Genomic DNA, 25,118 nt, shown 5'->3' with positions numbered 1-25,118 from the left:
TTTACTATAAGAAAAATTGGATTACCTTTGCTGTTCTTCATCAGAATGCACTCCCAGGACTTCTACTTCAACAACAAATGTTGTTTTGGTTCCAAATAATCCATAGTTATATCCAAATAGCTCCGTTTTGTTTGTGCTTTCAAGTCACTATCCGAAGGGTGACGCGCGAGCACATTTCGTGACAAAAAATGTCAAAATATTCCATTACCGTACTTCGAAGCATGTCAAACGCTGTTTAAAATATTTTTTTATGCGATTTTTCTCGTAAAATAGCGATAATATTCCAACCGGGCGACGTTGTATTCATTCAAAGGCTGAAGAAAAAAATGGAGTAGTCTCGTGGACGCGCATCTCCAGTGTCACTGTTCCCAGCCTGACCACTAACAAATACTCCTGCTGTTCTTCGCCCAGAGACAGGAGACACGTCATTCCACTTTCTGGCGCCTTCTGAGACCCAATGGAAGCCTTAGCCTGTTAGGGCTAGGGGGCAGTATTGACACGGCTGGATAAAAAACATACCCGATTTAATCTGGTTACCACTCCTACCCAGTAACTAGAATATGCATATACTTATTACATATGGATAGAAAACACCCTAAAGTTTCTAAAACTGTTTGAATGGTGTCTGTGAGTATAACAGAACTCAAATGGCAGGTCAAAACCTGAGAGATTCCTTTACAGGAAGTGGCCTGTCTGACCATTTCTTGAACTTCTTTTCCATCTCTATCTTTTACTAAGGATCTCTGCTCTAACATGACACTTCCCACGTCGTCCATAGGCGCTCAGAGCCCGGGAAAAAACAGAATGTCGTCATTCCAGCCCCAGGCTGAAACACATTATCGCCTTTCTCAAGTGGCCGATCAAGGGACTCTGGGCTTATGCGCGTGACCCGACCGCCCCCGCATTTGTGATTTTTTCCTCTGTTTGCCGAAAAGGAGATTCCCTGTCGGAATATTATCGCTTTTCTACGAGAAAAATGGCGTAAAAATTGATTTTAAACAGCGGTTGACATGCTTCGAAGTACGGTAATGGAATATTTAGAATTTTATTGTCACGAATTGCGCCATGCGCGCGACACTTCTTTACCATTTCGGATAGTGTCTGGAACGCACGAACAAAACGCCGCTATTCGGATATAACGATGGATTATTTTGGACCAAACCAACATTTGTTATTGAAGTAGCAGTCCTGGGTGTGCATTCTGACGAAGACAACAAAAGGTAATGAAACTTTTATAATAGTAAATATGATTATGGTGAGTGCTAAACTTGCCGGGTGTCTAAATAGCGAGCCCGTGATGCCTGGGCTATGTACTTAGAATATTGCAAAATGTGCTTTCACCAAAAAGCTATTTTAAAATCGGACATATCGAGTGCATAGAGGAGGTCTGTATCTATAATTCTTAAAATAATTGTTATGCTTTTTGTGAACGTTTATCGTGAGTAATTTAGTAAAGAAGGATAAGAAATCGTCAGACAGGCAACAGAAGGATAAGAAATCGTCAGACAGGGCACTTCCTGTATTGAATCTTCTCAGGTTTTGGCCTGCTATATGAGTTCTGTTATACTCACAGACACCATTCAAACAGTTTTAGAAACTTTAGAGTGTTTTCTATCCAAATCTACTAATTATATGCATATTCTCGTTTCTGGGCAAGAGTAGTAACCAGTTTAAATCGGGTATGTTTTTTATCCGGCCGTGCAAATACTGCCCCCTAGCCCCAACAGGTTTTAATCTGGATGGTCTCGCTTTGTTCAAAAGTACCAATATGTCATTATGGCCACTTTTGTGCTCCATCAATCTATCACCACCCACAGTGTTTCCTCTGTTACTTGCAATGGCATCATCGAAACCAAGCTCCCAGGAATTCCTCAATGACACTTTGCTGGAGCTTAAAGAGTTGATGCAGACCGGCTTGAAGTGGGGAGACACAACACTGCAAGTGAAAGTTTGTTCTGTAACATATAATGCACCTGCAAAAGCCATGGTAAAATGCATAAAGATGTATTCTGGCTACTATGGCTGTGACAGGTGCACACAAAAAGGCAGGTATGATGGGAGGATGATGTACCCGCAGGTAAAAAACATGTGTCCCAGAACTGACAAATCCTTTAGGGAATTGGTACAGCCAGAACATCACCTTGAAGGGAAAACCTCTCCTTTTTGCATCCTCCCCATTGATATGGTGAAGTCATTCCCAATTGACTATATGCACCTTTGTTGCCTCGGAGTAACCCGGAAGCTCTTGATGATGTGGACTAGGGGAAAGACTGGGGCCAGGTTGTCGTTGGTGCAAGTCAAGGAGGTAAGTCAACAACTAAACCGACTAAAGGATTCAATTCCAGACTGCTTTGCTCGCTAACCACGGGGATTGGATGACCTTGACCGTTGGAAGGCCACAGAATTCAGACAGTTTCTACTCTATACTGGGAAAGTAGTGCTGAGAAGAATCTTGTCTAAAGAACAGTACACACACTTCATGGCCTTCAGTGTTGCCATGTGCATTTTGGTTTCTCCTCAACTTTCTTCAATCCACAGTGCCTATGCTCATGCTTTACTGAACTTCTTTGTGGAGCAGGGAAGGGTTTTGTATGGTGACACATTTCTCGTGTATAATGTTCACTCCTTCTACACCTCACTGCTGATGCTGAAGAACATGGCTGCCTTGACAACTGTAGTGCTTTCAAGTTTGAGAACTACTTGCAACAACTAAAGAAGATGATCCGTTCAGGGAGGCGGCCACTTGTGCAAATTTGTAAAAGAGTGCAAGAACGCACCGTTAGAGCTTCTCCCCGCCAACAGGTCATCAAAATGAGACGGCCAAACGATGCCTACATACTTAATGATAGGTCATGCTGTGAGGTAGTGAGCCAACAAGATGCCTCAGATACTTACCTCTGCAGGGTGTTTCAGCATCTGGAATCTTGCACGCTGAGTCCTTGTGACTCAAGACTGTATTGGACTTTCCTCACCACTACGAGGAGCACACAAATGCATCTCATTGCAAAGAGCAGTCTTGTTAAGCAAGCTATTATACTTGAGGAGGACCATGGCACTCGTGTTGTGCTTACCATCTTGCACAGCCTGTAGCAAGCCCCATTTAGCTACAGCCAAGTTCACAAGCTGGATTAGTTTTGCAAACTATCTTGGCTGGTAAATCAAGAGACTGAACAGTGTGGAATTGGTGTTTTGCTTTTCTACACAGGGCACACAGTGTTATTATGTTGTACATTTTGTAAAAGAGAACACTGTTGAAGTTGTACCAGAGCAGTGGGTGGAGAAGAGAGATGGGGTGAGTTGATCAGTTAAATGGTTTACCCTTTTCAGGCAAAGGGATGGATAAATAGTTCACTTTAAACAGTGTCTCATATCTTGCAGGTCCTGTGTTGCTACTGGCCAAGAAATGCCAGCGCAACAATGATTAAGAGATGAGACCGGCCTGACAAAATATTATGGGAGAAGTACAGAATTTCCATCTTTTCATCCACTGGTAAAATAATATTTTACTGTATCCATCCACTCCCGTTTATATTGCAACGTATGCTTGGTGGTGTGGCTCTGGAGCAGGTTGCATCAGTTGAACATACGTAAGGCTAGTTCCAACGTAGAATATGTTCTAAGCCAGGCGTAAACCTGTGTCACCACCGGGTTGTAAGTAATAGCTTTTTCTACGCCAGGGTGTAAAAACGAAGTGTAATGTGGAGTAGACGTATAGTATAAATCTATAACTAGTTTCCAAGGTAAGTGTTTCATGACTAGTCATGTCGCGTCTTGTTCAATTTTCTAAATCATTATGTCGGGCGTAGGTAGGCCCAACTTATCTCTTACACCTTTTTTGCGTCAAACTGGTGCAACACACTCCTGGTCAGTAGAGTCAGGAACTTCCCCCCCTTAAGTACCATATGTATTTGCTGAAAGTATTACTATGTGAATTACAAATACTCAATACCCTGTTTTGCCAGCGTTAATAGGAAAGTATTTATGACTATGTTTATTGCACGTACAGACAATTACTCTGTGGCAGAGCAATGAGCCAAATGGGGGGTTGACACCTCCAATGTTGAATCTGACGAGGAACCAGCGAAGAGGGCGGTGACTAAACCAATCAGATTCCGTGTGGAGGCACCTGGTGAGGATTTCTTAAATACTCTTATTCCATTGTTTGTATTACATGCATCAGGAAGTAGATGAAATAAATTAAAAATGTTTTGTATTGTGCTTCGTAAGATGATGATGGAAGTGAAGCACTCCAGAAAAAGACAAATGAACCCAGATAAGCACAGCTTCCAGTTCCCCAGCTTCCACCAGCCCCTAGTGGTAAGATCCTGCATTAGGCTACTAGGTCATTAAATGTATTATCAGCAAGTTGATGGGAAGTTTGACACACATTCAAGTATGTGGGTGAAGAAAAGCTTACAGTTAATGCAAGTACTAGTCTTAAATTGAGACGGCATGAAATGATAACCTAATGACAGTTGATATGACAAGAAATTACCACACCCATCTGATCTTGACATACTTGATTATTAGTCACATTACCAAAGTGTAACAGTTCTTTATTTTATTTTATTAGCAACTTCAAGATCCAGTGTCTTTGAAAAGACCCTACAAGGTACATAATGTTTGAAGTCTGATAAACAAGTCTACTTTCTAAAAGTTCTGTTCTCACCAACTGTATGGGATGAACAGGGAAATCTGTTAAGTGTGTACTGTAAATGTGGTAACGGTTTGACATCTGTGATATTCTCTGAAGTTGCAGATGCCGAGGACTTGAGGCCATGTGCCACCTCAAGCCAGAGCGACAGTAAGTGTCTGGTTGTAGTTTGTTAGGGTAAACAATTTAATTGTATGAAGTATTATAGCTTTACAAACCTTTCAAAGCCACTCAATAGAATACAATTACCATCACATTTTTGCATATTAGGTTATTTCAAGTCTTATTTCTACTTTGTGCATACTGTTAGAACTTTCCAAATACTTGTGGTGCTGTGTATGGGTGAAACTTGTATTTACAACAGTAGTGAAATCACCATATTCTTCTTGGGTAAAACACAAGTGTGATGCCATGTTTGTAAATATCTGTATGCATTTGCCATCAAACTAAAAGCATTATTTAAAACAAAAAAATATGCTTAGCATTTATTTTTGTTGGGATTCATTAACCTTCCCACTGAGCTCCTGACTGACATCCCTTCACTCTTGGTTCTGTGCCAGTTTCAAAAGCATGCAAAGTATGTCTTCATTTTTTCCTTCTGTTTTCTCAGTTAGTCCAAGTGGCAGCCAGGAAGAAGCTGGCCAAGACACAGCATCAGAATCAGGTTTCTTTAGCCATCAAGATATTGATCTCGAAGTCGTAAATGTAGAAAGTTTAAATAACAGCATGATTTTTTACTTATATTTTAGACCAAGAGCTGCCATCCCTGCTTGATGAGCCTATGGCTTCTGAGATGCATGCTGGATACATTAAAGGTATATTATGTTAGCCTATATGTTACAAAATGTTGCTTCTCTTGTATTATCAACATCAATTTCAAATTGTATGGCTGTCAGCAGCTATAAGGTTATCAATACTACTAATATATATGAAGGGAGGATATTTTGATCAAGGTATTTCACATGGCCTTGATACATGTCCTGCCTGGTACTCATGGCTTCTATCATCACGCTGCTTGCAGCTAAACTGCTGAGTCTTATTATTTTGCAGATCTTCAAGCAGTGGAGATGAGGATAATGGTGAAACTGGAGATGATCCGTACAGAGTTCAAGACTGTTCTGAACCAAGTTCTGGAGGCCATAGAGGCCCGGCAGCCAAAGGAGTCGGAATCCTTGGGGCAACTTGAAATGCTGCAAAACCCTGCAGAAACAAATGAGGAACTGAAGGATATCTGTGAAACACAAAGACTCCCACTATCGAAAGAAAATGGTAAGGATGGCCATTTTGAAATCTATCTGTTTGTAAAAAAATGGGAAATCTACATCAAGTATTTTAACAGCAATTGACAAAAATAAGTTTGCTCTTTATCAAGAGCCAATTGAATGTGTCCAGATTTGAGAGAAGATTGCAACCTGCAATATTATTGAATCTAAATATCTTAATGTCAACGAAATGCAGTTGTCATATATGCCATATGCCTATTTAGTGTTTGGATTGATTTCCCAATTAACACTTAACTTATCTTAAGAAGAAACAATCAGCCCTCTGCCTGTTTACACAAGTTTTAGCCCATGATTACATGATACACTACACAAATGATTTCTCATTACTATCAATCAGAACTTTATGGCCAGCTGTTTTAGCTGAGGAACACACAAATGAGTGGGAGTTTTTAAAATATTGTTTATTTTTTTATCAGATCCGATACCTGACCCTCTGCTGTGGCCTGGACCTGGGCTCAGGAATCAGACGAATGATGAGAAAAATTGGAACAGAGGAGCTGTGGACAGGCTACTCCTTGAAGGGCAGGAAGGGGAAGAGGGCCTTTAATGAGCTATCAATCTATGATGCTGTCACAAGTAAGTAAATGCACAAGTTTAGATTGTTGTTTAGTAGATAGTATTATTGGTCAAGTGATGGTAAGTCAAATGTGTATTTATTAACATTTAAAATGAATTAAATCAGTAACAAGGCAGTTACAAACTAAATGTGAACTCCTACCACCTGTTAAGATTAGTGAGAGGACAAAGGATAGGTGGAGAGAGGTCTCATGGCCAAAACTGCCTATGAGGGATGAGAGGGACAATACCCAACCTCTGTCTCAGCCAGCATAGGTGGAAAAGTAATGATATGACATGGAATGTACCATTTCAATTATTTTTCACAACATAGGAGCATCCCTGAAAGCACACCCCAAGGCTACCTACCAAGAGGTAGATGACAAAATAGCAGACGCTCTCAAACATGCACCAGCTCGGCTCAAGAGTAAGAGAAAGGTATGATTAAAAATAACACTGATTTTTTTAAAATGTTTTTGCTTCACTTTAATCCAGTCGGTCAGTATAGGTAAAGGATTGTGCTAGTACAAAAGGAATGTAGTAGGGAGTCGACGTTAAACCGGCATTTTGATCATTTGTTTATGGAAAATAATGACCAATTTGTGTTATTGTGACTTCCAGGAGCGGGTTGAGGAAGCAGTGGATGAGGATAGAGCAGCAGCACCTGAATAAACATAACATAGTTATTCACTTTTAGCTTTAAGCAGTTTCACAGTTCTTGATTGGAGTGCAGTGTTCATGTTTTTACTGACTTGTTATTTTGTGAGCTTATTGCTGTGATCTTGTTTCCGAATCTATTGTGATACAGTTTAAGTAAAAAAAAAAAAATGTAAACGTATTTTCTGGAATTTTGCATATTTCGTCAGTGGACACCTACCGACAGGATACTGTGTATATGTTCAGGGTAGATTAAATGACATGTCTTAAGGGGCCTCCCGAGTGGTGCAGTGGTCTAAGATACTGCATCGCAGTGCAAGCTGCGTTGCTACAGATGCTGGTTCGATACCTGTCTGTGTCACAGCCAGCCGTGACTGGGAGACCCATGAGGTGATGCACAATTGGCCCAGTGTCGTTAGGGGAGGGTTTGGCCGGCCGGGATGTCCTTGTCCCATCACACTGTTACGTGCCTTATTGGTACTGTAGGTACCCACTGACGAAAGTTATGTTCCCAGTGGTTACCAGAAACTGCATTTTATGGGGCTCTCAACGTACTTTCTGACGTTTAGCAACATTATGAGATTTACCTAAAAATACACATATTTAACTGTTTAAAATCCACCACATTTCTACGTCCTGAAAAGACTTGAGACGTAAGTTTTGTCAGCGGACACCACAGCTACGTAGAAGGCACCTTTCACAATAACATGACTTATGTAGGGACTAAAATAACTTTGTGGTCACATCCTGGAATGTAATTTTGTAGCGACTCCTGTGGCAGGCCGGGTGCATGCACGCCATAACGTCGCTAAACGTCAGAAAGTACATTGAGAGCACCATAAAATGCAGTTTCTGGTAACCACTGGGAACGTAACTTTCGTCAGTGGGTACCTACAGTACCAATAAGGCACGTTACAGTGTGCACGTTCAGGGAAGATTCAAGGACATCTCTTATAAAGTTACTGAATAACGTTATTTAGCTGTTTAAAATCCCCCACTTTTCTACGTCCTGAAAAGACTTGGGACGTAAGTTTTGTCAGCAGACACCACAGCTACGTAGAAGGAACATTTCACAATAACGTTATCATGACTTATGTAGGGACTAAAATTACTTTCTGGTCATGTCCTGGAACGTAATTTTGTTAGCTGGGTAGTTAAGTAAAGGTTGAATAATAAATCTTGTTTCTCATGGTCTGAGAGTCCTTTAGGTGCCTTTTGGCAAACTCCAAGTGGGCTGTCATGTGCCTTTTACTGAGGAGTGGCTTCGTCTGGCCACTCTGCCATAAAGGCCTGATTTGTGGAGTGCTGCAGAGATGGTTGACCATCTGGAAGGTTCTCCTATCTCCACAGAGAAACTCTGGAGCTCTGTCAGAGTGACCATCGGGTTCTTGGTCACCTGCGTGACCAAGGCCCTTCTCACCCGATTGTTCAGTTTGGCCGGTTGGCCAGCTCTTGGAAGAGTCTTGGTGGTTTCAAACTTCTTCCATTTAAGAATGATGGAGGGCACTGTGTTCTAAATGACGCTCAATGGAAACAGGATGCACCTGAGATCAATTTCGAGACTCAAAACAAAGGGTCAACTGTTTTACTTATGTAAATAAGGTATTTCTGTTTTTATTTTCAATAAAGTTTTCAAATATTTCTACAAAACTGTTTTCGCTTTGTCATTATGGGGTATTGTGTGTAGATTGATGAGGCAAACATGTTATTTAATACATTTTAGAACAAGGCTGTAACGTAACAAAATGCTGAAAAAGGGAAAGGGTCTGAATACTTTCCGAATGCACTGTATGATACCTACTAATCGTCTAGTTACTTTAGACAGAAAGGAAAGTAGAGGATGGGTGGGCGTAATCGGCAAACATCTAAAAATCCATAGCATTTTAGCTAACCCTTATGTGTAACCTTTATCTAACCAGGCAAGTCAGTTAAGAGCACATTCTTACTTACAATGACGCCATTTATTCTAAACTTATCCCAACCTGCTACATAAATTCTCCTAACCTTTGTTGTTAGTTCCCTTAACTGCACACTTGAATTCTCCCTGTAATTCTCCTTTGTTGTGGTGGCGCAACATGCAACCTGGTCTGAGAGAAAGACGTATAATACAATACATCCTCCAAGATGTATGGTAAATAATGTCATCCAATTGTATGCTATTCCACAACCGGGTATATATGATACTATACTTCCTATATGTCCTATTATTCATATGATATTGTACGACCACTATTCCATTCATAATGTAACTCTCTAAATGGCATTGTCACAGAATTACTTATACAATAAACCAGTGTAGAAGTATGCCTGTTATTTTCTTAAATGTATTAACAAAGCCTATACTCCACTTACGTCTGTAAAGGAAGTTGACTAGCAGAATGTGTGTTTTTCATTGGAGTGTTGTTTGATGTACTTTTACTGATTGGCTGCGATGTTGAACAAACAGGGAAAGCTTTTCATCCGCTGAATGTCAGGAATTTTAGGCAGAGGTGAAAATCCACGCAACACCTTTTCAAGTGACAGTTACACAACAAACTGGGTCCTTCAAACAAAGGCCACAGGTGAAATGACAACAGTGTCTCTGCAAGGCTGGCTTGCCTATGTTTCTCAGAGTCGTGGCTAAACAAGGACATAAATATACATCTCACTGGTTTTTCTATGCATCGTCAAGACCGGATGGCAGACTCGGGTAAGACAAAGGGAAGAGGGGTGTGTCAGCTGGTGCACCATCTCTATTGTTAATGAAGTCTGAAGTTTTTGCTCGCCTGAGTTAGAATACCTTATGATGAGCTGCAGACCATAGTATATATCCAACCTGGTCTCATAGCATTTCGTATTATTCTGTACGTTAATTCGAGGCACTCCATTTGGTATGATATGTTATGTTATGTTTTGTATGGTATGTATTAATTTGTGGATGTCCATCACACATTTCATATGATATGTTACAAATTACAATTTGTATTATGCAGTACCAGTCAAATGTTTGGACACACCTACTCATTCCAGGGTTTTTCTTTATTTGTACTATTTTCTACATTGTAAAATAGTAGTGAAGACATCAAAACTATGAAATACACATATGGAATCATATAGCAACCAAGAAAGTGTTAAACAAATCAAAATATATTTTATATTTGAAATTCTTCAAAGTAGCCACCCTTTGCCTTGATGACAGCTTTGCACTGTCACGTCCTGACCCTAGCAAGATGTCATTTTCTATAGTAGAGTAGGGCAGGGCGTGACAGGGGGTGTTTTGGGCTGTTCTATGTTTTCTATTTCTATGATTAAGTTCTAGTTTGTCTATTTCTATGTTGGGATTGTTTGGGGTTGATCTCTAATTGGGGGCAGCTGATCCTCATTGCCTCTGATTAGAGATCATATTTAAGTAGGGGTTTTTCTCTTCCTGTTTGTGGGTTATTATCTTTTTAGTAGTGTGTTGTCCTCTCTGTGTCACCTATTGTTGTTTTTTGTATATTCAAGTATTTAAGTGTATTGTATTCAGTTTCACATTTAATAAATATGTGGAACTACGAACACGCTGCATTTTGGTCCGATCCTTCGAACAGCTGTGACATGCACACTCTTGGCATTCTCTCAACCAGCTTCATGAGGTAGTCTCCTGGAATGCATTTCAATTAACAGGGGTGCCTTGTTAAAAGTTAATTTGTGGAATTTCTTTCCTTCTTAACCTGTTAGGGCTAGGGGGCAGTATTTACACGGCCGGATAAAAAACGTACCCGAATTAATCTGGTTATTACTACTGCCCAGAAACTAGAATATGCATATAATTATTGGCTTTGGATAGAAAACACCCTAAAGTTTCTAAAACTGTTTGAATGGTGTCTGTGAGTATAACAGAACTCATATGGCAGGTAAAAACCTGAGAAGATTCTGTATAGGAAGTGCCCTCTCTGACCATTCCTTGAGCTTCTTGACTCTTTTTATTGAAAACTTAGGATCTTTGCTGTAACGTGACACTTCCTACGGCTCCCATAGGCTCTCAGAACCCGGGAAAAAGCTGAATGATGTCGAGGCAGCCCCTGGCTGAAAAACATTAGCGCGTTTGGATAGTGGGTGGTCAGAGTACTATGAGACTGAGGCGCGTGCACGAGTCGACCCCATGTTTTTATTTTCTCTCTCTTTGTACTAAAACACAGATTCCCAGTCGGAATATTATCACTTTTTTACGAGAAAAATGGCATAAAAATTTATTTTAAACAGCGGTTGACATGCTTCGAAGTACGGTAATGGAATATTTAGATTTTTTTTGTCACGAAACGCGTCGTGCGCGTCACCCTTCTTTACCATTCGGATAGTGTCTTGAACGCACGAACAAAACGCCGCTATTTGGATATAACTATGGATTATTTTGAACCAAACCAACATTTGTTATTGAAGTAGAAGTCCTGGGAGTGCATTCTGACGAAGAACAGCAAAGGTAATAACATTTTTCTTATAGTAAATCTGACTTTGGTGAGGGCTAAACTTGGTGGGTGTCTAAATAGCTAGCCCTGTGATGCTGGGCTATCTATTTAGAATATTGCAAAATGTGCTTTCACCGAAAAGCTATTTTAAAATCGGACATAGCGAGTGCATAGAGGAGTTCTGTATCTATAATTCTTAAAATAATTGTTATGTTTTTTGTGAACGTTTATCGTGAGTAATTTAGTAAATTCACCGGAAGTTTGCGGGGGGTATGCTAGTTCTGAACGTCACATTCTAATGTAAAAAGCTGGTTTTTGATATAAATATGAACTTGATTGAACAAAACATGCATGTATTGTATAACATAATGTCCTAAGATTGTCATCTGATGAAGATCATCAAAGGTTAGTGCTGCATTTAGCTGTGGTTTGGGTTTATGTGACATTATATGCTAGCTTGAAAAATGGGTGTCTGATTATTTCTGGCTGGTTACTCTGCTGACATAATCTAATGTTTTGCTTTCGTTGTAAAGCCTTTTTGAAATCGGACAGTGTGGTTAGATTAACGAGAGTTTTGTCTTTAAAATTGTGTAAAATAGTCATATGTTTGAGAAATTGAAGTAATAGCATTTCTAAGGTATTTGAATAACGCGCCACGGGATTCCACTGGCTGTTACGTAGGTGGGACGAAATCGTCCCACTGGCCCTAGAGAAGTTCATGTGTTTGAGCCAATCAATTGTGTTGTGACAAGGTAAGGGTGGTATGCAGAAGATAGCCCTATTTGGTAAAAGACCAAGTCCATATTATGGCAAGAACAGCTCAAATAAGCAAATAGAAAGGACAGTCCATCATTACTTTAAGACATGAAGGTCAGTCAATACGGAACATTTCAAGAACTTTGAAACTTTCTTCAAGTGCAGTTGCAAAAACAATCAAGTGCTATGATGAAATTGGCTCTCATGAGGACTGCCACAGGAAAGGAAGACCCAGAGTTAAACCTGCTGCAAAGGATAAGTTCATTGGAGTTAACTGCACCTCAACATCAACTGTTCAGAGGAGACTGCGTGAATTAGGTCTTCATGGTCGAATTACTGCAAAGAAACCACTACTTAAGGACACCAATAATAAGAAGAGACTTGCTGGGGCCAAGAAACACATGCAATGGACATTAGACTGGTGGAAATCTGTCCTTTGGTCTGATGAGTCCAAATTTTAGATTTTTGGTTCCAACTGCCGTGTCTTTGTGAGACACAGAGTAGGTGAACGGATGATCTCCGCATGTGTGGTTCCCACCGTGAAGCATGGAGGAGGAGGTGTGGGGGTGCTTTGCTGGTGACACTGTCAGGGATTAATTTAGAATTCAAGGCACACTTAACCAGCATGGCTACCACAGCATTCTGCAGCGATACGCCATCCCATGTGGTTTGCACTTAGTGGGACTATCTGTTAATCAACAGGACATTGACCCAACACACCTCCAGGCTGTGTAAGGGCTATTTCAAAAAGGAGAGTGCTGCATCAGATGACCTGGCCTCGACAATCACCCGACCTCAACCCAACTAAGTTGGTTTGGGATGAGTTGGACCGCAGAGTGAAAGAAAAGCAGCCAACAAGTGCTCAGCATATGTGGGAACTCCTTCAAGACTGTTGGAAAAGCATTCCAGGTGAAGCTGGTTGAGAGAATCCCAAGAGTGTGCAAAGCTTTCATCAAGGCTACTTTGAAGAATCTAAAATCTTAAATATATTTAGATTTTTTTAACTCTTTTTTTGGTTACTACATGATTCAATGTGTTATTTCATACTTTTGATGTCTTCACTATTATTCTACAATGTAGAACACAGTAAAAATAAAGAAAAAACTCTTGAATGAGTAGGTATGTCCAAACTTTTGACTGGTACTGTATGTTATGAATTTGCAAAACGTACAATAATTTACAAATTTGCAAAACATAGTATATGTTACGAATTTGCAAACGTATGATATGTTACGATTTCATTTATAATGTATTTTTTGGGGGTATTTTACCCCCCTTTTCTCCCCAATTTCGTGATATCCAATTGGGATCCAATTACGATTTTGTCTCATCGCTGCAACTCCTCAACTGGCTCGGGAGAGGCGAAGGTCGAGACATGCATCCTCTGAAACATGACCAGCTAAACCGCACTTCTTAACATCCGCCTGCTTAACCCGGAAGACAGCTTCACCAATGTGTCGGAGCAAGCACCGTTCAACTGATGACCGAAGTCAGCCTGCAGGTGCTCAGCCCGCCACATGGAGTCGCTAGAGCGCGATGAGCCAAGTAAAGCCCCCCGGCCAAACCCTCCCCTAACCCGGACGACGCTGTGCCAATTGTGTGCTGCCCCATGGGACTCCCGGTCACAGCCAGTTGTGACACAGCCAGGATCTGAAGTGACGCCTCAAGCACTGTGATGCAGTGCCTTAGACCGCTGCGCCACTCGGGAGGCCTATGTTACGAATTCTGGCTAGTTGGCTAATGTTAGCTAGGCTAGGGGTTAGGGTTAAGATTAGGGTTAAGTTTAGGAGTTAGGTTAAAGGGTTAGGGTAAGGGGAAGGTTTAGCTAAAAAGGTTAAGGTTAGGGTTAGGAGGAGGGTTATCTGAAAGGGTTAATGTTAGGGTTAGGGAAAGGGTTAGCTAACATGCTAAGTAGTTGCAAAGTAGCTAAAAAGTAGTTGAAAAGTTGCTAATTAGCTAAAATACTAAAGTTGTCCTTGATGAGATTTAAACTCACAACCTATGGGTTGCTAGACGTTCGCGTTATACGCCTTATGTAACCATACCAAATGTAACATATCATACTCATTTGAGTGTCCCGGATTTACTGTACATTTACTATGTTACATCTAGTAGTCTATGAGACCACGCTGATTTACCAAGAGAGTTTTCGTCTATATTTGTCGTTGCTGTCTATTTACCACAACAAACCAATGCTATCACTAAGACTGCACTCAATGTCCGCACATTCAGAGGTGACGTTTCTCATGGCCGGTGATTTTAATTCAGGGAAACTGAAATCTAATTTACCACCTGTGCAACTAGAGGCGACAAAACTCTAGATCACCTTTACTCCACACACAGAAACACATACAATTCCCGCCCTCGCCCTCCCTTTGGCAAATCAGACCATAACTCTATGCTCTTGGATCCTGCTTACAAGCAAAAACTCAACAGGAAGTACCAGTGATGAGCTCAATACAGAAGTGGTCCGATGAAGCGTATGCTAAGCTACAGGACTGTTTCGCAAGCATAGACTGGAATATGTTCTGGGATTTATCCGATAACATTGAGAAGTTTAACACATCATTCACCGGCTTCATGAATAAGTGCATCGACAGCGACGTCCCCACAGTAACCGTACATACAGTACATACCCCAACCAGAAGCCATGGATTACAGGCAACACCCGCACTGAGCTTAAGGTTAGAGGTGCCGCTTTCAAGAAGCAGGACAGTAATCAAGACGCTTCTAAGAAATCCTACTGCGACCTCCGACGAAACATCAAACAGGCAAAGCATCAATACAGGACTAAGATCGAATCCTACAACGCTTGATGGATGTGGCAGGGTTTGCAAATTATCCCGGATGACATAAGGAAACCCAGCTACATGCTGCCCAGTGACGCAAGCCTACCAGACGAGCTAAATGCCTTCTATGCTAACTTTGAGGCAAGCCACACAAGACCATGCATGAGAGCACAAGCTGTTCCGGAAGTCTGTGTGATTTTGTTCTCCGTAGCCAATGTGAGTAAGACCTTTAAACAAGTTAATATTCGCAAGGCAGTCGGGCCAGACAGAATACCAGGATGTGTACTCAGAGCATGAGCTGACCAGCTGGCAAGTGTCTTCACTGACATTTTCACCCTAACACTGACCCGGTCTGTGATACTAACTTGTTTCCAGCAGACCGCCATAGTCCCTGTGCCCAAGAATGCCAAGGTAACCTGCCTAAATAACTATCGCACTCACATCTCTAGCCATTAAATGTTTTGAAAGGCTGGTCATGGCTCACGTCAACACCATCATCCCAGACACCCTGAACACACTCCAATTCGCATACTGCCACAACAGATCAAAAGATGACGCAATCTCTTTTGCATTCCACACTACCCTCACCCAGCTGGACAAAAGGAATACATATGAAAGAATCCTGTTCATTAACTACAGCTCAGCATTCAACACCATAATTCCCTCCAACTTCATCACCGAGCACAGGACCCTGGGACTGAACACCTCGCTCTGCAACTGGATCCTGGACTTCCTGATGGGCCGCCCCCCAGGTGTGAGGGAAGGTAACAACACATCCGCCACGCTGATCATCAGGGGTGTGTGCTTAGTCCCCTCCTGTACTTCCTGTTCACCCACGACTGGGTGGCCACAGTGAAATGGGTTGAGAGCTTCAAGTTCCTCTGTGTCCACATCACTAAGGAATTAACATGGTCCACACACACCCACATAGTTGAGAAGAGGCAACAACAGTGCCTCTTCCCCTTCAGGAGCATGAAAAGATTTGGCATGGCCCTCGGATCCTCAAAACGTTCTACAGCTGCACAATTGAGAGCATCTTGACTGGTACGACAACTGCAAGACACCCGACCGCAAGGCGCTACATTTACATTTACATCATTTAGCAGACGCTCTTATCCAGAGCGACTTACAAATTGGTGCATTCACCTTACGATATCCAGTGGAACAACCACTTTACAATAGTACATCTATATATATATATATATTTTCAACTTGTGCTCTCATGCATGGTCTTGTGTGGCTTGCCTCAAAGGGGGGAGGGTTAGAAGGATTACTTTATCCTATCCCAGGTATTCCTTAAAGAGGTGGGGTTTCAGGTGTCTCCGGAAGGTGGTGATTGACTACGCTGTCCTGGCATCGTGAGGGAGCTTGTTCCACCATTGGGGTGCCAGAGCAGTGAACAGTTTTGACTGGGCTGAGCGGGAACTGTACTTCCGCAGAGGTAGGGAGGCAAGCAGGCCAGAGGTGGATGAACGCAGAACGCAGTGCTGATCAGCGCCTGAAGGTACGGAGGTGCCGTTCTCCTCACAGCTCCGTAGGCAAGCACCATGGTCTTGTAGCAGATGCGAGCTTCAACTGGAAGCCAGTGGAGTGTGCGGAGGAGCGGGGTGACGTGAGAGAACTTGGGAAGGTTGAACACCAGACGGGCTGCGGCGTTCTGGATGAGTTGTAGGGGTTTAATGGCACAGGCAGGGAGCCCCGCCAGCAGTGAGTTGCAGTAATCCAGACGGGAGATGACAAGTGCCTGGATTAGGACCTGCGCCGCTTCCTGTGTAAGGCAGGGTCGTACTCTGCGAATGTTGTAGAGCATGAACCTACAGGATCAGGTCACCGCCTTGATGTTAGCAGAGAACGACAGGGTGTTGTCCAGGGTCACACAAAGGCTCTTAGCACTCTGGGAGGAGGACACAATGGAGTTGTCAACCGTGATGGCAAGATCATGGAACGGGCAGTCCTTCCCCGGGACGAAGAGCAGCTCCGTCTTGCCGAGGTTCAGCTTGAGGTGGTGATCCGTCATCCACACTGATATGTCTGCCAGACATGCAGAGATGCGATTCGCCACCTGGTTATCAGAAGGGGGAAAGGAGAAGATTAATTGTGTGTCGTCTGCGTAGCAATGATAGGAGAGACCATGTGAGGATATGACAGAGCCAAGTGACTTGGTGTATAGCGAGAATAGGAGAGGGCCTAGAACTGAGCCCTGGGGGACACCAGTGGTGAGAGCATGTGGTGCGGAGACGGATTCTCACCACGTCACCTGGTAGGAGCGACCTGTCAGGTAGGACGCAATCCAAGAGTGAGCCACGCCGGAGATGCCCAACTCGGAGAGGGTGGAGAGGAGGATCTAATGGTTCACAGTATCAAAGGCAGCAGATAGGTCTAGAAGGATGAGAGCAGAGGAGAGAGAGTTAGCTTTAGCAGTGCGGAGAGCCTCCGTGACACAGAGAAGAGCAGTCTCAGTTGAATGACCAGTCTTGAAACCTGACTGATTTGGATCAAGAAGGTCATTCTGAGAGAGATAGCAAGAGAGCTGACCAAGGACGGCACGCTCAAGAGTTTTGGAGAGAAAAGAAAGAAGGGATACTGGTCTGTAGTTGTTGACTTCAGAGGGATCGAGTGTAGGTTTTTTGAGAAGGGGTGCAACTCTCGCTCTCTTGAAGACGGAAGGGACGTAGCCAGCGGTCAAGGATGAGTTGATGAGCGAGGTGAGGTGAGGTAGGGGAGAAGGTCTCCGGAAATGGTCTGGAGAAGAGAGGAGGGGATAGGGTCAAGCGGGCAGGTTGTTGGGCGGCCGGCCGTCACAAGTCGCAAGAGAGAGAGGGGAGAAAGAGGTCAAAGCATAGGGTAGGGCAACGTGAGCAGGACCAGCGGTGTTGTTTGACTTAACAAACGAGGATCGAATGTCGTCAACCTTCTTTTCAAAATGGTTGACAAAGCTATCCGCAGAGAGGGAGGGGGGGGGAGGGGGGGGAGAGGGGGGGGGGATTCAGGAGGGAGGAGAAGGTGGCAAAGAGCTTCCTAGGGTTAGAGGCAGATGCTTGGAACTTAGAGTGGTAGAAAGTGGCTTTAGCAGCAGAAACAGAGGAAGAAAATGTAGAGAGGAGGGAGTGAACTAAACAACTGGGGAAGCGAGAGCACAGGGCCTCCCTCACTAACCATTCACTGAAACACTCATATAACTTTTCCAACTTCCACTTTAGAAATATAATTGATGTAAACTACAGTGGTTCAATGTTTCCAGGAATAGGCTCACACTTAGTTTATTCAGCTAGATAACTAGGTACAGTATTCTTCCGTGAAACCCAGCATCCAATAACACACGGTTAGCACCAATACACAATGTTAGCAGAGGGTGATGAGTACGACCCAGTACATCACTGGGTCTGAGATCCCTGCCATCCAAGACCTCTATACAAGGCGGTGTCATAGGAAGGCCCAACAAATTGTGAAGTACTCCAGCCACCCAAGCCATAGACTGTTCTCTCTGCTACCACACGGCAAGCGGTATTAGTGCGCAATGTCTGGAACCAACAGAACCCCGAACAGCTTCTACCCCCAAGCCATAAGACTGCTAAAGAAGACTACTAAATAGCTACTCAAATGGCTACCCACTGCTGCTGCTGTTTATTATCTATCCTGTTGCCTAGTCACTTTAACCCTACTTATATGTACAGTGCCTTCAGAAAGTATTCACACCCCTTTACTTTTTCCACATTTTGTTGTGTTACAGCCTGAATTTAAAATGGATTAACTTGATATTTCGTGTCACTGGCCTGTTACACAATATCCCATAATGTCAAAGTGGAATTATGTTTTTAGTAATGTTTACAAATTAATTAAAAATTAAAAACTGAAATGTCTTGAGTCAATAAGTATTCAACCCCTTTGTTATGCCAATCCTAAATAAGTTCAGGAGTAAAAATCTGCTTAACAAGTCACATAAATTGCATGGACTCACTCTGTGTGCAATAATAGTGTCTAACATGATTTTTGAATGACTAACTCATCTCTGTACCCCAGACATACAAATATCTGTTGAGCAGTAAATTTCAAACACAGATTCAACCGCAAAGACCAGCAAGGTTTTCCAATGGCTTTCCAATGGCTCGCAAAGAAGGGCACCTATTGATAGATGGGGAAAAAACAGACATTGAATATCACTTTGAGCATGGTGAAGTTATTAATTACACGTTGGATAGTGTATCAATACACCCAGTCACTACAAAGATACAGGCTTCCTTCCTAACTCAGTTGCCGGAGAGGAAGGAAACCGCTCAGGGTTTTCACCATGAAGCCAATGGTGACTTTAAAACAGTTAAAGAGTATAATGGCTGTGATAAGAGAAAACTGAGGATGGATCAACAACATTGTAGTTACTCCACAATAATAACTTAAATGACAGAGTGAAAAGAAGGAAGCCTGCACAGAATATAAATATTCCATAACATGCATCCTGTTTGCAATAAGGCACTAAAGTAAAACTGCAAAGAAATGAAGTTTTCACTGAGTATACCAAACGTTAGGAACACCTTCCTAATATTGAGTTGCACCCCCCTTTGCCCTCAGAACAGCCTCAGATAATCGGCATGGACTTTACAAGGTGTCGAAAGCGTTCCACAGGGATGCTGGCCCATGTTGACTCCAATCCTTCAAACAGTTTTGTCAAGTTGGCTGGATTGCAGTTCTTGACACAATTCGGTGCGCCTGCCACCTGCTAACATACCCTCTTCAAAGGCACTTAAATCTTTTGACTTGCCCATTCACCTTCTAAATGGCACAGATACACAATACATGTCTCAATTGTCTCAAGGCTTGAAAATCATTCTTTAACCTGTCTCCTCCCCTTCATCTGCACTGATTGAAGTGGATTTAACAAGTGACATCAAAAAGGGATTATAGCCTTCACCTGGTCAGTCTATGTCATGGAAATATTTTGTATACTCAGTGTATGTCCTAAATACAAAGCGTTATGTTTGGGGCAAATCCAACACAACACATTACTGAGTACTACTCTTCATATTTTCAAGCATGGTGGTGGCTGCATCATGTTATGGGTATGCTTTTCATCGGCAAGGACTAGGGAGTTTTTTAGGATAAAAAGAAATGGAATAGCGCTAAGCACAGGCAAAATCCTAGAAGAAAACCTGGTTCGGTCTGCTTTCTAACAGACACTGGGAGACAAATTAATCTTTCAGCAGGACAATAACCTAAAACACAAGGCTAATTACACACTGGAGTTGCTTACCAAGACAAGATTGAATGTTCCTGAGTGGCCTAGTTACAGTTTGACTTAAATCGGCTTAACAACCTATGGCAAGACTAGACTTGGCTGTCTAGCAATGATCAACCACCAACTTGACAGAGTATGAAGAATAATGTGACAAGCAATTATCGTTGAAATAAAAGTCACTTGTTTGTGCCGACGATTTACACTGACGATGGCCTGAGGCCGAAACGTTTGTTTTATTTTCACCTTTCATTTATGTACTTTCTTGCATCATGATTTTTTGGGCACCATGCTGTTTTAATAAACATCTTTATTTTGCGTTCAAGCCTCAGTTTTGGACTTATTACTTTTTTCGCCAGTGTGCAGGTCTCCATCTCTTCCAAAAATGTGCAAATATTGTATAGTCCAGTTGTGCAAAGCTCTTAGAGACTTACCCAGAAAGACTTCTGCCAAAGGTGATTCTAACACGTATTGACTCATTGGGTTGAATATTTATGTAATCAATATATACTGTATTAGTGTTTTGTTTTTCATACTTTTTTTTTACAAATGTTTGAATTATTCTTCCATTTTGACATTACAGAGTATTTTCTGTAGATCATTGACAAAATATTACTGTCCCATCCTGACCAGTAAAGAGGTTATTTGTTATTGTAGTTTGGTCAGGACATGGCAGGGGGTGTTTGTTTAATGTGTTTCGGGGTTTGTTGGGTATGTTCTATGTTAGTGTATTTCTATGTTCTTTCTAGGTCTTCTATTTCTATGTGTAGTTTATTGGGTTGACCTTCAATTGGAGGCAGCTGTTCCTCGTCGCCTCTAATTGAAGGTCCTATTTATAGGGGTGTTTTTTCCATGGGATTTATGGGTAGTTGTTCCGTATGTGTAGCTGTGTGCCTCACAGGACTGTTTTCGTCGTTGTTTTGTTCAAGTGTTTATTTTGGTTTTCTTCGTTAATAAAGAAGATGAGTATTCACATTCCCGCTGCGCCTTGGTCCCATCTTTACGACGAACGTGACAATTACAATTAAATCAATTTTAATCCCACAAATAAATCAATTTTAACCCCACAGTTAAATCCATTTTAATCCCACAATTAAATCCATTTTTATCCCACTTTATAACACAACAAAATGTGGAAAAAGTCAAGGGTTGTGAATACTTTCTGAAGGCAGTACTTTAGCTACCTCAATTACCTCGTACCCCTGCACATCGACTCGGTCTGGTACTCCCTGTATATAGCCATTATTTTTACTTGCCATTGTTATTCGTTATTCAATGTGTATTTATTCCTCGTGTCACTATTTCTATTTTTATTTTTCATTTAACTCTGCATTGTTGAAAATGGACCCGTAAGTAAGCATTTCACTTTTAGTCTACACCTGTTGTTTACGAAGCATGTGACAAATAACATTTGATTTGATTAGTTTTCTGTAGACTTCAGCAGAGAGTGAGTGATGAGGAGATATGGCTTTGAGCCAGGAGAGGACACACCTGCAGAATGTTACATTAGCAACTAAAGCATTACTCTCCTATTACCTAGAAATGGGTTCTTGTTGATAGTTAATTGCTCTTTTCTACTTAGGGTGTGAGGGCGTGTGTATGGGGTGTAAATTGTGTGTGTGTTTAACTGAATCATTTAATGTTTATTTCCAATGACTCATTCACTTCACTTACAAAGTTAGACTAAAGCAAAATGCTCAAATGAATGGTTCGATACCCTATGGTCAATATTCTGTATAGGTAAAAGCTAAACCAAACACAGAGTGATTCATAATAAATTGCATTTGTTGACTGCTTTTCATTTAAAGACATAGATCACAAAGCTCTTGATGGATCTATGGAGAGAGAATGGGGTTGGCCCATAGATAATGGCGTTCAATGAGGAGAGGGCGGTACAATGACAAGCAATCTTTCATTTCAAAAGTATATTGTCACAGAAATCCAAATCACACATACTATATTTTATAGATTAAACATATATGAGATGGATATTGGAGAGATAAGCATGTGTGTTGCTGCTCTATGGCTTAGTCTGCACAAAGGGCACGAGGGAATAAGTCTGTTGTGAGACAGAATGTACCCATCACAGGATATCCAAAGACGCAAGATAAAGAAGGCAACAGAAAATATATAAAACAAAGCTTTGTCTTAAGTCTGAGACAGAATTAATAGTATTCTCTACAGTGTGTTATAAAAATAAATTCATGAATGATCCAGTTGAGTACACAGTGGGTCTTTGTTGAATGTTTTTGTAACTTTGACATGCAAGATCATTTATGTCCCCAAACTAATGGGTCTGTCTGCCTCTCTCCTTTTAATCTAAACTCACTGAACTTCCTCTTCTTCAAAGGAAAACAAACTTGTGTAAATTTTCTCTTTCTGAGTCAGATGGAGATGCCCTTGGACACCAGGGTTGGGGTCAATTCCATTTCAATTCCAGTCAATTCAGGATGTACACTGAAATTCCAATTCTCTTCAATATAGAAAATTAGTCATTGTAATTGTAATTCGGATTTCTTTGCAAATTGACTGGAATTGAAATGGAATTGACCCTGTCCCCAACCCTGTGTGATATTGATCAAAGGTTGGTTTTCTGATTTCCTCCTTATTAGTTAAGGGTCTGATTTGGGGATGGTAAACTGATCCTAGATCTGCAAATGAGGGCAACAAACCACCATGATTTCTGGGAAACGTTTGCCAATTAGAGAACTCTGTAGAAACAATGGTTTTGAGCATGCTCGGTTGCGACGGTGCCTGTGTTGGCATTGTCCCCCCTGGTTCATTCGTTTTCCTCTAAAGAGTGCCAGACAGGTGGCAGACTAATTTCACGTTGTGGCTCCAACAATAATCACGCAACCACCAACACTAAACACTGCTCATGGCAACATTTACTCACTCTCTCCATCCCTCTTTTATCCATTAGGCCTACTTCCCTCCCTGACCCATTCCCTCCATCTCTTTGCTTTTGTGTGTCCTATCTCTGCTATCCAGTCCAGTTCTCCAGTCTGATCTCTTCTGGCATTCTCTCTCTTCTCTCCTTCTCCTCAGCTCTCTGTCCCTCTCTTGTGGCATTCTCTCTTTCTTTTCTCCTTCTCCTCAGCTCTCTGTCTTTCTCTTGTGGCATTCTCTCTTTCTTTTCTCCTTCTCCTCAGCTCTCTGTCTCTCTCTTTCGGCCTCTTGTGAGTCAGTCTAATTTATTTGTTGTTCTTCACTACCCTGCTCCTCCTCTGACTCCTCTGTCATATCAGTCAGTCTGTGTCTGTGTGTGTGTGTGTGTGTGTGTGTGTGTGTGTGTGGTATGCTGGGATGGAGAATAATGTGGACTCTATTTAATTGAGAATCAAAGCTTAATTCACACATATATTCACTAGCAAAAAGTGGTATTCTCTCTTTCTTTTCTCCTTCTCCTCAGCTCTCTGTCTCTCTCTTTCGGCCTCTTGTGAGTCAGTCTAATTTATTTGTTGTTCTTCACTACCCTGCTCCTCCTCTGACTCCTCTGTCATATCAGTCAGTCTGTGTGTGTGTGTGTGTGTGTGTGTGTGTGTGTGTGTGTGTGTGTGTGTGTGTGTGTGTGTGTGTGTGTGTGGTATGCTGGGATGGAGAATAATGTGGACTCTATTTAATTGAGAATCAAAGCTTAATTCACACATATATTCACTAGCAAAAAGTGGTATTCATTCACATATAATCTACCAGCTCTCACAGTCTCACGTCAAAATGAGACGTTCATCCATGTTTCTTGAAATTGTTCCAAATGTTACATTTTGAAGTGTTTAAGGTGAAGTGTCGGCATTAACTTCAAATTCTTACAGTTAGGCATTAACCAAAATCTCAAAAGCAACTTTCTATCTCTGGATTCAAACATGCCGTTGGAACCAGAGCCAGATGCAACCTTTGGCACCAGAGGCAGATGCTTATGCCCATCCACCATCCCCGTTCACAGCCTAGCAAAACCCAAACCTTCTTGAATGTAACATGGCTCACTGTTGCCCCTAGTGGCCGGTTTCTACGTCATCTCCCGATGTGCTCAGACATGTATGGGTGTTTAATACTGACTTGTATCACGGGTGACTGGCTGCATATAATACCACATACCACTTAGGTTATATAATTCCATGCCACTTAGGCATACTGTACACAGTGCTTATGCACACACATACAGTAAAACAGACACATGCAGATAGACACAGTACCACTTGAGTGAATGCAACACTGCCCCCTGTTGTTTATTTTATGCAGATGCCCTGGCACACGCACATGCCTACCTGCCTCCGGAAACATGAATGAGATTCCTGTAAAGTATGCAGGAGTTTGTAATAAATAATACTGGAGTTTACAAGTTTGGACACCAAGACTCACTCTCCCTCTCCCTCTCTCTCTCTCGCTCACACACACACACACACACCTCCGCTTAACAAAATATTTCTCTCTTCTGGCAAATCGTTCAATCAGCAACTGAAGTCTTTATTGTTGAGCTCACTCATTATCCTACAAGCAGCTCATTAATCAATGACAGTCAGTCCTGATCTAACAGACACATGCTAATACATGGTAGAATGGTTAATCAAACAGCCTTTTTCTTCTATCAATAATAAAGGAAAGCATGAGAGAGAGAGAGAGAGAGAGAGAGAGAGAGAGAGAGAGAAGAGAGAGCATGTGTGTTTATGCATGTGTGAGTGCTACTCCATCCTCCAGGGTATTGCAGCCTGAAGACTGACATTGGAACGCTGGAAACTCTCAGACGGACGAAGACGAAGCTGCTGGCTGGAC

The 25,118-nt window shown here is 41.9% G+C and overlaps 1 long non-coding RNA gene across 3 annotated transcripts; it reads left to right on the top strand.

Annotated features, from left to right (window-relative positions):
* The first annotated feature begins 1,329 nt into the window (after positions 1-1,329).
* On the top strand, positions 1,330-7,980 carry LOC106581287 (uncharacterized). Of its 3 annotated transcripts, none has more exons than XR_006761021.2 (9): positions 1,330-4,129; positions 4,228-4,317; positions 4,574-4,612; positions 4,754-4,804; positions 5,265-5,469; positions 5,705-5,923; positions 6,354-6,513; positions 6,827-6,930; positions 7,114-7,980. It is a non-coding gene; the product is annotated as an uncharacterized LOC106581287 (long non-coding RNA). The 3 variants fall into 3 exon arrangements; XR_001323061.3 differs by having other exon boundaries at positions 1,332-4,129; positions 5,265-5,318; positions 5,404-5,469; positions 6,827-7,980; XR_006761020.2 differs by having other exon boundaries at positions 1,331-4,129; positions 6,827-7,980.
* Positions 7,981-25,118: the final 17,138 nt, after the last annotated feature.

The sequence above is a fragment of the Salmo salar genome, chromosome 20 (genome assembly GCF_965601325.2).
Source record: "Salmo salar chromosome 20, fSalSal1, whole genome shotgun sequence".
Lineage (NCBI taxonomy): Eukaryota > Metazoa > Chordata > Actinopteri > Salmoniformes > Salmonidae > Salmo > Salmo salar.
This window is presented reverse-complemented; position numbering and strand designations above follow the sequence as displayed.